Source organism: Silene latifolia, chromosome 11, assembly GCF_048544455.1.
Source record: "Silene latifolia isolate original U9 population chromosome 11, ASM4854445v1, whole genome shotgun sequence".
NCBI classification, from domain to species: Eukaryota; Viridiplantae; Streptophyta; class Magnoliopsida; order Caryophyllales; family Caryophyllaceae; genus Silene; species Silene latifolia.
Window position 1 is genome coordinate 83,965,482 of NC_133536.1, and position 13,755 is coordinate 83,979,236.

Consider the following 13,755-nt stretch of genomic DNA (forward strand, 5'->3'; position numbering starts at 1 on the left):
ATGGTAGGTCACCGGAAGAGTGTCATGTGAGACTCGTAGCGAACTTCGGGACGAAGTTATGTTTTAGGGGTAGTGAATGTAAGAACTTGGAAATTTAGAGAAGAAAGAGCACGATACGGGGTAAAGTAGTGAGAACGAACTAAACCTAGGATAGATAGGATATAATGAAGTAACAATAAGAGTGATGATGGCAAGAGAACACACGAGAATCGAGAAACAAGCCCGAGAGTAGACCGAGGAATATTTGGGAAAGAGAGCGAGTGGCGAACTTCGGGGGCGAAGTTCATTTTAAGGGAGGAAGATTGTAATACCCGACATTTGTGGAACCTGTACTTAGACCTTGGGACGTGTGAGAGGATGGAAAAGATGGCCTTACACTTGACCTGAGCCTAGACCGTGTGGTGTTGCAGCGGATCGAGTGGGTTTACTCGGTCGAGTGAAAGGTACACTTGACCGAGTGCGTCCACTCGACCGAGTGGAGTGCTACTCAGTCGAGTGAGTTCGCTCGACCGAGTGGACTCGGCACTCGGTCGAGTGCCGCTATTTTCAGAATACGGGATATAACCCCTTTCTCCCCTAACCCTAAAATCATTTCCACCTTCCTCCTTATCTCTCCAAACTCTCTCCCCTCTCTCTAAAATGCTTCCAATGCTCTTCCTTTGGCCTTCAAGCTTGGATTAATAGTGGAACATGCCTCCTATGCCCCGATTTACCTTTGTAAGTACAAATCTCACCTTTTCCTCTTTGTCTTTTGAGTAAATTCGAGTTAGGGTTTATTAAGAGAGATTTATTAGTATTTAGTTATGTAAAATGAATAGTTAGTAACTAATAATGAGGGATTTTATGTTGTAAACTAGTATAGAGTGAATTGTGATAGTTATTACATGATTTATGTAGGATGGGACGGTTTTATGAGTTGGATACTTGGTGATTCCGATTACCTTCAGGATTATGCTTAAAGGTAGGTTATCCTACTCGGTTTCAATGTTGTATAAGCATGTTTGTATGTTTTTCCTTGTCATATGCATTCATAAATTGGTTAGTATGTCATGTGGGTATCGGAAGGGTTGTTGTTCATAACATGTGGGATGGAATTCATGAATTGGTCATATGTTAAGTGTTGTTCTCCCATTTGTTATGTATGGTTGTGTTTGTGTTGTGTCGGAGGTCTTTGGTGACGGTACTTGATTATTGAGGAGACAAAAGACGGTTGGAAAACAGTCTTATGCTCGGGTCGCCCCTTGGAGCTTCCCACTCCAAGGGGAATGTGCACATTAATGGCTTGAGTACGGAGGGATGCGTGTGGTTAAGACACAACGTTTGGCGGGAGATTCGGTTGGCTTCCAGGCCCAGTATGCCTGGCCGTGTCCCGGTACCTAGTGTAATGATCAATATGCCTGGGCGTGTCCCGATACCGGAGTAGAGGTTGCGGGTATGTCTGGGCGTGTCCCAGTACCTGTGTGATGTTGGTTCTTCTGTGTCTCACTCATTTAATTAACATGTTGTATATTCCCTTATTATGTCATGTCTTGCATTTATAATTGAAATTGACGTTTGTTGTGTCTGTGTAAATGTCACCTACTTCCGAGTTGGCCTGTGTCGATCCATATAATATTTTCGATCATATGAGGAGCAGTTACTTACAGGTTAGCTGTGGTTGCTTGCGGGAGACGGGACGAGCCGTGACAACATACGAGTCAAGCATAGTTGATTAGATTAGCTTAGGGGCCATGACTTGTAATCTTTCATTATTCATTTATTCGTTGTAAACCATTAAATATGCTATTTATAATATTGTTCTTGGATTGTATCTCCGATCTCACTACCTCAGGAAACCGAGATGGTAACGCTCCAATTATCTTGGCCGGATAGTTTGGGTGTTACAAAGTTTCAATTCCCAGGTGTGACGTTGGAACATCAGTGGAGGCATTCAGGCAGGGAATACTACCTAATAGTGATCTCTATGGTGAGCTGGCCAAGTACCCTTGTCATTCCTTTGAAGACGTCCAGGAAAAGGCGCTTGCCTATATCATGCTAGAGGAAGACAAGAGTTACAAACTTTGAGGACCCTGCAATGTAAAAGACTATTAAAAGCCGAACAAGAGAAGCACCAGAAGGGGCAATAACTACAGGAGTGGTCCATATACCAGGCCTGATGAGTCAAAAGTCAACCTAGCGCAAGAAGAGCATGGTAAGGCTAAAATCCATCCACCTATATCTAAACATAACTTCTATGTTGACATTGCAGGTTTGATACCGTGACTGGATAACATGGGACTAGTGGTCAGGTGGCCCAGATAGTCAGACAACCCAAATCCATGGAAGGACCATACCAAGTGATGTGAATTTCACAAGGATATAGGGCATACAATAGAGGATTGCTTCACTCTCAGAAAAGAAGGAGCCTACCTGTTAAAGGCAGGATACCTTAAAGATGTGATCAAAACCAGAGGCAAGAATGAAGATCCTGGAAAAGTCAACCAGAGCAAAAGCAGGAACGCAATCTCCCACCATAACCTCCGCTCTATGAAGTAAAATTCATAAATGGTTGATCAGAAATATGTGGCCTAACCAGTTCAACAACAAAAAAGATAGCCAGGACTCCTCAAACTAAGTCACCTTGCAAGCCTGGCAATATACCGCCTATCACGTTCAGTGACTGTGATTTGGTGGGCATCCCTAACCTACATCATGATGGCCTGGTGATCTCCATGCAAGTTGGAATTGCCAACGTAAGGAGAATCTTAGTATACGAAGGCAGCTCAGTTAACATGATCATGTTAGATGTAATCAAGGCAATGAAGATCAGCGAGGATCAAATTACCATGAAATCCAGTGTCTTGGTAGGATTCAGCGGTGAGACAAAGAATACATTAGGAGTGATCTATCTCCATACCTATGCTGAAGGCATTGCATCCTATGAAATATTTGGAGTTCTAGACTGTCTATCCTCCTACAATGTCATTCTGGGCAGGCCCTGGATTCACAGTGTCAAGGCTGTCCCCTCTACTTATCATCAGTGTATCAAGATACCAACAGACTGGGGAGTGGCAACCATCAAAGAAAAGATGAAATTTTGCAACAGAAAGAAACACCATTATCAATGAAGAAGTGGACAAAGTCCTAGATATAAGCATGATTAGGGAAGTGAAGTACCCTGAATGGTTGGAAAACATAGTGGTCGTGCAGAAAAAGAATGGCAAATGGAGAGTCTGTGTAGATTACACTGACCTGAACAAAGCCTGCCCGAAAGATCTGTTCCCTCTTCCACATATTGATTCCATGGTAGATACAATGGCAGGACATGAGATGCTCACATTCATGGATGCTTCCAGTGAATTTAACCAGATAATGATGTACCCTGCTGACCAGGAGAGTCTGTGTAGATTAGACTGACCTGAACAAAGCCTGCCCTAAAGATCTGTTCCCTCTTCCACGTATTGATTCCATGGTAGATACAACGGAAGGACATGAGATTCTCACATTCATGGACGCTTCCAGTGAATTTAACCAGATAAAGATGTACCCTGCTGACCAGGAAAGTACTGCATTTATTACTGATCGAGGCATATATTGTTACACTGCCATGCCATTCGGCCTAAAGAATGCAGGGGCAACATACCAGCGCCTGGTCAACATGATGTTCAAGGAATAGACTGGGGACATCATGGAAGTCTATATAGATGACATGGTGGTAAAATCTAAGGGCGCACATGATAGTGAGTGAGTCGTTGTTCACTCAATCAAACACATTTATATTCTCAACAAACAACTAGTAAGTGGTTAAGTCGAGGTATATCCATCGGACGGTGTATGTTGGGTCCTAAGTCTATCTATTCTAAGTTGTGCAAGTGTCACAATTATTGGGGTTTGAGGTTGATAGTTCCAACCTAATGAAAGCAATAAAAAGCAATAAAAGGTAAAACAAGCAATAAAAATAAGGATGTGACCAAATGATTAACAACACTAGGGGATCATGGGATCATAGGGCAATCATAGTGAAATAGCATAAATGAGTCATATAGATGCAAGCAATTATTATTGTTGGAATCGAGTTAGTTTATATCTTACAATTCCTAGAGAAACTTAGGTCTCAGAGCCGAGTCGGTCAAGACTTTACAACACTCACAAGTCGACTTGGTTTTTCCTATTCAACTATATGCATGGTCTAACAAGGCCTGAGTTAGTTTATGTCTTACAAGTCTTGTTGAAAGGATAATAGAATCATTCTAGGTTGTCAATCAAGCATTTCCTCAAACATAACATGTGCATAAGTTGAAAGTACAATAAGCATGCATTCATATGAACTCATTAAGCATAGATTTATCCCATAATTACTCCCCTAATCGCCCACTAATCCATAGTTAGGGAACTACTCACTCATTATCATGAAGAACATGTTAACAATGGTGTCAATCATCTTAACAAGTACAAACATGATGGAAGAGTAAAGCAATAAGCAATAATTAAGTAAAGAGTAAAGAAATTATACCAATCTTAAGATGAGCAAATGGAAAGCAAAGAATAATAGAAGAGAACTTGATTGATTGATGAAAAGTTGTCAATTCTCCAAATAATAACCTAATAATCTTCAATTACCCAACTAGATCTAAGAATTCTTGAACTATAATTAAGGAAAGATTAAAATGCAATTTGTGAAAAGATTAAAGGCTAATCTATTCTAATCTACTCCTAATGAGAGCTTAATCTAAACTAAGGGAACTTAGCCTCCACTAAGAGGGCTTAATCTCTTAATTATTACAAATGAAGTATATATAGTGGTTACAATATTAGGTTAAGCAAGGGTAGATTAGGAAATAACATGATGTGTCGAATAATCCTTTGCACGATTCAAGAGGATCCTTGCGAGGCAATATGAGCACCAACCCGGGCGGGTTAAACTTTAATCGAGCGGGTCAGAGACCAACTCAAGCGGGTTGAGTAGCGGACCTTCTTCCCTTGCTTTTATTCCTATGATGCCTCAATATACTCTTTATTCCTATCATCCTTGGTCATTATTCTTACCTCATCTTCATACTAGTCCATCCAAGATCATCAACATGCTTCCGAATATGCGCGAGAGACGGGAATTCCGCCTCATTATCTTCTTTCGTACAAGACATATGAAATGCACTAGGAAAGCAAATAAGAAGAAATTGAAGGATAAAATGGCTATGAAATGTTATATTAATATTCAAAATTAGGCTTAGTGATGGGACTTAAATATGCGTAATTATGACCCACATCAAATATCCGCTAACCGAACCTTTACTCGTCACGAGTTAAGAGGTGACTAGAACTATACCTTTATTTAAACTATTATATTAATAATATAAACGATGTGAGACAATTAGCGGGTCTCATTGCTCCCCTTAAACTCACAACAAGACATCCTTGAGGTAAGATGCCTTCTTGCAAGGCAAGGTGGGGTTTGCCAAAATTGTGATGCATCCAAACATTAGGAACACAAAACACGTCAAAGGATGCATCTACAAAAGAATAACCACTTTCCTCATGTAAGTGGCGGAAATAAACTAAAGGGGAATCAAGTTAAGGGTACACATTCCACTATAAGTTACTAAGTCTAAGAGGATACAAACAAGTCACCTCCAAGTTGTGTTAAACTAGGCTACTTTCGTCCACAATTGCTAAATACTTTCGTCAAGAGCAAATTCCCTATGGTGTTAGAAAACACTGTAGGATCGCGGAATCCCCCCTCTTGCCTAGACAAGAAGAAGGGCCGTCCCCTCTCCACCATGCAACAAAAGTAGGATCATCAATGGATAAAAGGATCAAGATAGTTGAGTTTCATGATGGTAGTTTGCTTTTGGGTTATTTTCCCCCCATTTTTGTAGCTTTCGAGAATTGAAGAACATTTCTTGCCATTTTTTATTTTTGGCATTTGATACTTTGGCAATTTCAAATTTGTATTTTTGAAATTAACCCCATTTGTAGCAGGGGTACTTCTATAAAAGCATAGGAGTCTATTTTTGCTCCTCATTTTATTGATTCAATTTGCAAATGTTTGACTTTGATTTTGGAACTTGAACTCAATTTGATGATTTTGTGCCCTGGTGTTGTTGTATAACTCGTCGTCAAAAGTCACTCAACCAAAACAATATTTATAACTTCATCAACTACTCTTAGTAAAGAGGTAAGTAAAGGTCGGATCCCAAGGGACGGGTATTGATGTAGGATTTTTAATTGTAAATGGTCATGTCTTAGGATGTCACACTTTGGGGTTGAGATAGGAGATCAATTAAAACTAATAAACAATAACAACAAAGCAAGGTAGATAAAATGAAAGTGTAAACAATTGATTAAAAGCACTAGGGTATCATGGGTTCATAGGGAAATACATGGGAGTTGATCATACAAACTTGTTCTCAAATTATAAGCAAGCAATTATTGTTGTGATGGGATCGAGTTAGCGTATATCTTACAATCCCTAAGAAGGTTTGGGTCCCGGAGTCGAATCGATTAGATTGTACAAAACCTAAAAGTCAACCTAATCCTCCCTATGCAACATTATGCATTGTCTAATGAGGCTCGAGTTGGTTTATGTCTTACAAGCCTCATTGAAAAGATAAGTGATGGGTAAAAAATGCAAGGATTCATAGGCTCGCATTTCATCAAACATAACATGTGCATAAGTTGAAATCACAACAAGCAAGCAAATAAATTATTTGAACATATTAGATTAAGCATGAATCATTCCCCATGTTGGTTTCCCCTAATTACCCATTAACCCTAGTTAAGGAAACTACTCACTCATGATCAAGTTTAACATGCTAACAAGGTTGTCAATCACATTAACACGGCAAAACATGATGAATGAATGAGAATGACTAACAATAATTAAAGCAAGGATTAAGAGAATTATACCTATGGAGATTCCAAAATAATAATGCAAATAATAATAGAAGTACTTGATGATTGATGGAAGGTTGTCAATCTCCCAATAAACCCAAATGATCTTCTAATTACCCAAAATAAATGATGAACAATAGAGAAATTAAGAAAAGATTAAGTATTGAGATTTGTATTAGGACTAAATTAGGAGTTGATTACAAGATTAAGGAATGATTACTAATTGATTAGAACTTTATTAAGAGAGCATTAAGATTGCTTGTTAATCTAGGTAGTACAAAGGGGTATTTATACTAAAGGTTAGGGTTACTAAGGGCTTAAATGACTATTAAGACCTTTAAGAAAAGTTGAGGAAGTGCTCCTCTCCAAAGAGATGCGCATCTCCGTTTTGCTAGTCCCGCATAGATATGCTCGTCCCTAGTGGCTTGGAAGCTAGCACGGTGGTTTCTGTCAGGAGACCTGAGCGGATCATTAGGGGAGATTCTCAGATCTTAGGGCTTCAAGACGAGCGTCTTATGCTCGGGACGCTCGTATTGTTGTGCAGGGAGACGCCCGGATTGCTTGCAATCTGCTCGGATCCTGGGTCAGACACTTCTCTTTTCTTCAATCCTAAACAATCCGCGGGGAACTTGTTAGGGATGCAAGGATCCTTTCATCATTGCCCAATCTACTTTATTATCTACATAGGCCTTCTAGTATCGTCTTCCCTTTGATGATTGGTCATTAGATGCGATCAATTTAGCTCCATTTCGCCATGTAAATGCAAGGTTTGCACTCCTCTCCTACCAAGGAAACAAAACGTCAAAGAATATGCAAAATAGGAAACTAAAGATAGTAAATGACCCAATTATGCACTATAAAGCATACGAACGAGGCTAATTCGAGGACTAAATATGCTCAAATATGAGTCACATCATGCCCATTCCCTTTTTGGTTGACAAAATGATGATATAAGTGACAAAACGGTTGCATGGCTTCAAAGGTCACCTTGATATAAACGGTAGCCAAGGAGTTATCACACCACAAGGTACTCGTGACTAGGCCTTAGTCCATGGGTCAAAAGATACTAGTATGACACATCCTAGGCTGTCTTGAGAGTATTCTAGCAAACAAAGTCTCAAGGAGAAAAATTATCTAAAAGGGCCTTATATACACTTGTCAAGCTTCCCAAATAGGCATTTTCACAAACATTTTCTACCATGCAAGTATCATATATACAACTCTAATGCATATGCTTCTATCAATTATTATGCCATATAAACAAAATACAACTCCTAACATCACATAGGCTTCATACCGCATCAAAAAAAAGTGGCCACATTGTCATTAACATATATAAAAAAAGGAGAAGGAGATTTGGAAAGATCATACCATGCGGTCTTCTTTGTATCCCTTATGCTTTGAATGTCGTAGTCATCCCCATGTGATAAGAGTGACAAACAAACATGTATATATAATTCTATACTACAAAGAAAGAACATGTTTTTGGTTTTTGTAATTTTCAAATTTTTATGGGTTTTGTTTTTATGAAATTTAAAGAACATATTTTTGGGATTTTTCGAAAATTTCAATTTTTATGTATTTTGGAATATAAACTCCCATTCCCCACTTTATTTTGGACATTGTCCTCAATGTACATGTAGGAGTAGGACTAAAAAGGAAATACATGTTTTTGAATTTTTCGATTTACGGAAATTGAAGTACAAATGCAAATACATTGATATGAATGAATGCATGCTCTAAGTAAAAGCAATTCTATATGACATATATAACAAATGAATGCAATCCAAACTACACTAGATGATGCATGCTCTATGTAAATGCTTAGGTCACCTATGATCAAACCTCCCCAGACCAATTTAAGCACTATTTCTAGTGTAAGAGAAATGAGCTTTGGTCATTAGTGACTATCCATGAATGCAAATTTAACTATATGCATTAAATATATGAGACATGTGAGATATATTACAATGCAAGCTATAATATATGAATTAATGCAAATGCATTATGGAATATAATACAAATACAAGCCTAAACAATATAATTAACTATAATGTATGTCACTTCATGGTTTAACCTCCCCAAACCGATTTTAAACATCATTGCTAATGTAAGAAGAAAGGGCTTTAATCATGAGGTAACTACATAAATGCAACTATACATGGTAGATAGGACGCATACATAGTAATGTCACGAGCTAAATGAGAAAAAAAGTGAGTTTCAGAGTCAACTCGGGTGGGCTGGGCTTAGCGCGCCCGGATTCTGCTTCAGCTTTGGAATTTTACTCTAAACCCGCTTGAGTCCATTGTAACCCGCTCGAGTTAATTGTCGACTCGCTCGAGTCAAATCTGTCCCGCTCGAGTTCTTTCTGACCCGCTCGATTTGTGGCTGGGGACGCCCAGATTCGCTGGAATCCACCCGAGTTCACGTTCAGGGAATTTTTTTATTTCTTTAGGCTTCAACTCGTGTGAGTCCATCCCAGGTTACACGGGTTCATGCATGATTTGGCCCAAAGCTCGAATCCTCCATTTTTTTCATTTCTTTGCATTTCTTATCTTCTCATTTTCAATGTTTTCTTTCAAAATGCTCAATCAAAATATGAGATCCCTCCTTTTCATCTCTCATGCGATGAATGCATGCAAGATTACACTAAATTCAAGTTTAAAAAAAAGTATATTACAAATGGTGGTTTGAGATAGGACTCCACCAAACTAAGTCAAATGACAAATTTTATTATCCATGGAGCTTAATGCTCTTAGTAGGCGATCAAAGGCTTTAATAGGCCTCAAATAAGCACAAGTAGGACATTGGCCACTTCAAAATTGAATAGAGCCAATCCTCCATAAGAGGCTTCTTATGAAAATTTATCCCCTTCACTTTGGCCTTTTCACCATAGCCTTTTTAGCTCTTCAAACTAGCAAGCTTAAAATTCTTGTCATCGGGAGGCTTCTATTCTCTCCCGTCTCCCTCAAATATAGTGATGATGATAGCATTCAGATTTATCAATCCTTCAATAATAGAAGGAGAATTCTCATAGAATTAATGACGGGGTAGCTTAGGAATTGAGATTGTGGGTGCCAAGTCTCCACAAGTAAGCTCATTCATAACTTTGTTCTTGAGCTTCTCCCTCAAGTACCTTTTATATGACAATTTGACCTCTTGGAGAAGGTTTACAATATCATCTCCAACAATCACAGGTTCCATGGTGGGTGCGAAAAGGTCTTCATAGAAAATAGGAAAGAGACATTCATCTTCCTTATGGAAGCATACCTCAAACTTTTCAAGGATGGGCGCCTCAAGTGAGGCAATCTCACAACTCCATTCCTCTTCTTCATTCCATAAGTCATTGCAAGACACATATTCCACATAAGCTTCTTCCATAGGCTTGTCATCATCGCTATCTCCATACGAATCATAAATAGGAGATTCACTCCTTCACATTAACTCTTTCTCCACCACCTCAACGTCCACTTCAAATGACACACCTTCATGCTCACAAAGGCTAAGAGTATATGGTTTAATCAACCTCATATCTTCTTCATCAAATACCACACTTTCATACTCACAAGAGCTCAAGGAGATTGACTCTTCCCACTTCACATCTTCCACATCAAAGGTCACTCCTTCAAACTCGCATTCATGGACAATGTTCATAGAGTTGGATACCAATTGCAATATAGGAATGTCAATCCTTAAGGAATGGTGATGAGTGTTTGGTGCGGTGGTTACTTGGGGTGCCTTTTACCACTTGTGTGATGAATTTTTGTTGATCTCCCATCATTTGGAGAACCACATTTTGAATGTCTAAGTCATGCTCATCTTCTTATTGTGAGTGGGTGTGAGAGTGGGTGTATTGTGGCATTTGGAATTGGTTGTAAAGTAGGTATTGGGAGGGTAGTTATTATGGATATTGGATGTAGGGGCTTGGGTAAGAAAAGTTGGGGTAGTAGTTAGGGCTTTCATTGTATGAGTTGTAAGGTAGGTTTGTGTTGACTTGCTCCTCAAACTCCCCATACCCATTATAGTCATACTCAAAAGATCCACGAAACACTCCATGTGTCAAGTCTTGAGCCATCATCATAGCTAAAACAAGGAAACAACTACAAACATAGAAACTATAATAAAAGTATAAAACGGTAAGAACGACCTTGAGGAACAAGTTTCTCAAGGTTAAAGCACAACTAAAATAGACAAACAAGCAAGAACTTAATCACATAACACCGTCTCCGACAACGGCGCCATTTTGATTGTGAGAGATTCGTTGTTCACTCAATCAAACACATTTATATTCTCAACAAACAACTTGTAAGTGGTTAAGTCGAGGTATATCCACCGGACGGTGTATGTTGGGTCCTAAGTCTATCTATTCTAAGTTGTGCAAGTGTCACAATTATTGGGGTTTGAGGTTGATAGTTCTAAACTAATGAAAGCAATAAAAAGCAATAAAAGGTAAAACAAGCAATAAAAATAAGGATGTGAACAAACGATTAACAACACTAGGGGATCATGGGATCATAGGGGAATCATGGTGAAATAGCATAAATGAGTCATATAGATGCAAGCAATTATTTTGTTGGAATCGAGTTAGTTTATATCTTACAATTCCTAGGGAACTTGGGTCTCGGAGCCGAGTCGGTCAAGACTTTACAACACCTACAAGTCGACTTGGTTTTCCCTATTCAACTATATGCATGGTCGAATAAGGCTTGAGTTAGTTTATGTCTTACAAGTCTTGTTGAAAGGATAAGAGAAACATTCTAGGTTGTCAATCAAGCATTTCATCAAATATAACATTTGCATAAGTTCAAAGTACAATAAGAAAGCATTCATATGAACTCATTAAGCATAGATTTATCCCATAATTACTCCCCTAATCCCCCACTAATCCCTAGTTAGGGAACGACTCGCTCATTATCATGGAGAACATGTTATCAATGGTGTCAATCATATGAACAAGTATAAACATGATGGAAGAGTAAAGCAATAAGCAATAATTAAGTAAAGAGTAAAGAAACTATACCAATCTTAAGATGAGCAAATGGAAAGGAAAGAATAAGAGAAGAGAACTTGATTGATTGAAAAAACGCAAAAACATGAGAGATAAAGTTAGAGAGAGAAAAGCTCTAAAATTAATAACCTAGAAGTTTGAATACACATCATGACGGCTATGAAAGTTATGCAAAATCGGTTCTCTCCCTTACATTCTGCACCTAAATCTTCACAAAAATTATCAAACATACTATAATAAGGTCAGATGAAGCTAGTAGTTCAAAAAATGGAGGAAAAGGTGGTATCTTTCGTGGACCAACCATGGAGGATGCACAGAAACACGTTCCATCAGGGAGATGGAGGGTATCCCTGTCGTTGACCTTACTGAAGCTAGAACTGATGAAACTCTGGAAAATGAAACTGATGGATGGTTACTTCGAAGAGGTGGTCGAGATGTCCCGGTGATGGAAACAATCAATTAAGAGGAAGAATTGGTTGATCTTCTACAATTTACTACTGAGGACATCAAAACAGAGGTATAGTTTTAGAACAATTCTGTATACTGTTATATCTTGGGTGCTAACCCGCCTTGGGATCTCATTGAGGGCTTTATCTACCATGTATGGGAGCATTTTGGCATTGATAGAGTCTCGTTCCTAGATAATGGGATTTTCATTGTCAGGTTTACCAAATTTCAGAGTAGAGAATCTCTTTTGAAATCAGGTTATTACCTTTTTTATAACAAACCCGTGGTTATTAAACCATGGGATGTTAACATGGACCTGGTAAAGGAGAAAGCGGATGTTGTGCCTGTCTGGGTGAGATTATCTGTTATCCCTTTGAAATTTTGGGGTAAATGCTTTCCTAGGATTGCGGAGTTAGTTGGTAAGTATGTGCAGATGGATGGGGCTACTGCAGACAAGATCAGATTAAGCTATGCTCGTGTTATGGTAGAATTACAGATGGATCAGAAATTGCCTGAGAAGGTGCATTTCTTGGATGAAACTGGTCAGATGGTTACGGTCCTTGTTGAATATGAATGGAAGCCTATTTCCTGTACAAGTTGTAAAGGAATGGGTCATGACAGTACTCAATGCAGGAAACCTGCTCCCAAAACTGGTGGTAAGAAAGGCCATGCTCCTACAACTAAATTAAAAGCACTCGTCACTCAGATATGGAGACCTATTCAGAAAACCCAGGTTGTCCCTGATCCTACTCCTCCCCTTTTTACTCCTCATTTCTTTTCTCCTCTATCTAGAGATAGACCTACTCCAGTTGTTAAGTCTACACCTGTTCAAAAATTATGAGGTTGAATAGGCAATCTAGGATTATGGGAGTGAGACTGCCTGGGAAATTTGGACAATAAACTTTTAAGGATGCGTTGAACAACACTGGTACTCATGGAGGAAGAGTAGTTGAGAGTGGGAAGGATCCTCCTGATTGTAGTGTCAATGCATAGCATTAGCTTTTGGAATGTTAGGGGTCTTAATGACCTGAATAAGCAGAAGGTGGTTAAATGGTTTATGCACAATCATGGGGTTGGTTTGTTTGGCTTACTAGAAACTAAACTTAAACCTAGTATGTTACTTAAGAAAGAGACCACTATTTGTGATGGATGAATGTATCCACTAACTGCAGTTGGCATAAAGGAGGGAGAATATGAATTTTTTGGAAACCTCAATGTTTAGATATACAATTTTTAGAATATAATGCTCAATATGTTCATATGCTTGTCCATTCTAAGACTGGTGGGAAGACTTTTTACCTGACTGTGATCTATGCTTTCAATAGTCTTAGTGAAAGAATTGAGTAATGGAATTTCTTAAAGAAGGTGGCCACAACTTGCACTGATCCCTGGCTTTGGTTAGGGGGATTTTAATACTGTTTTATCTCCAG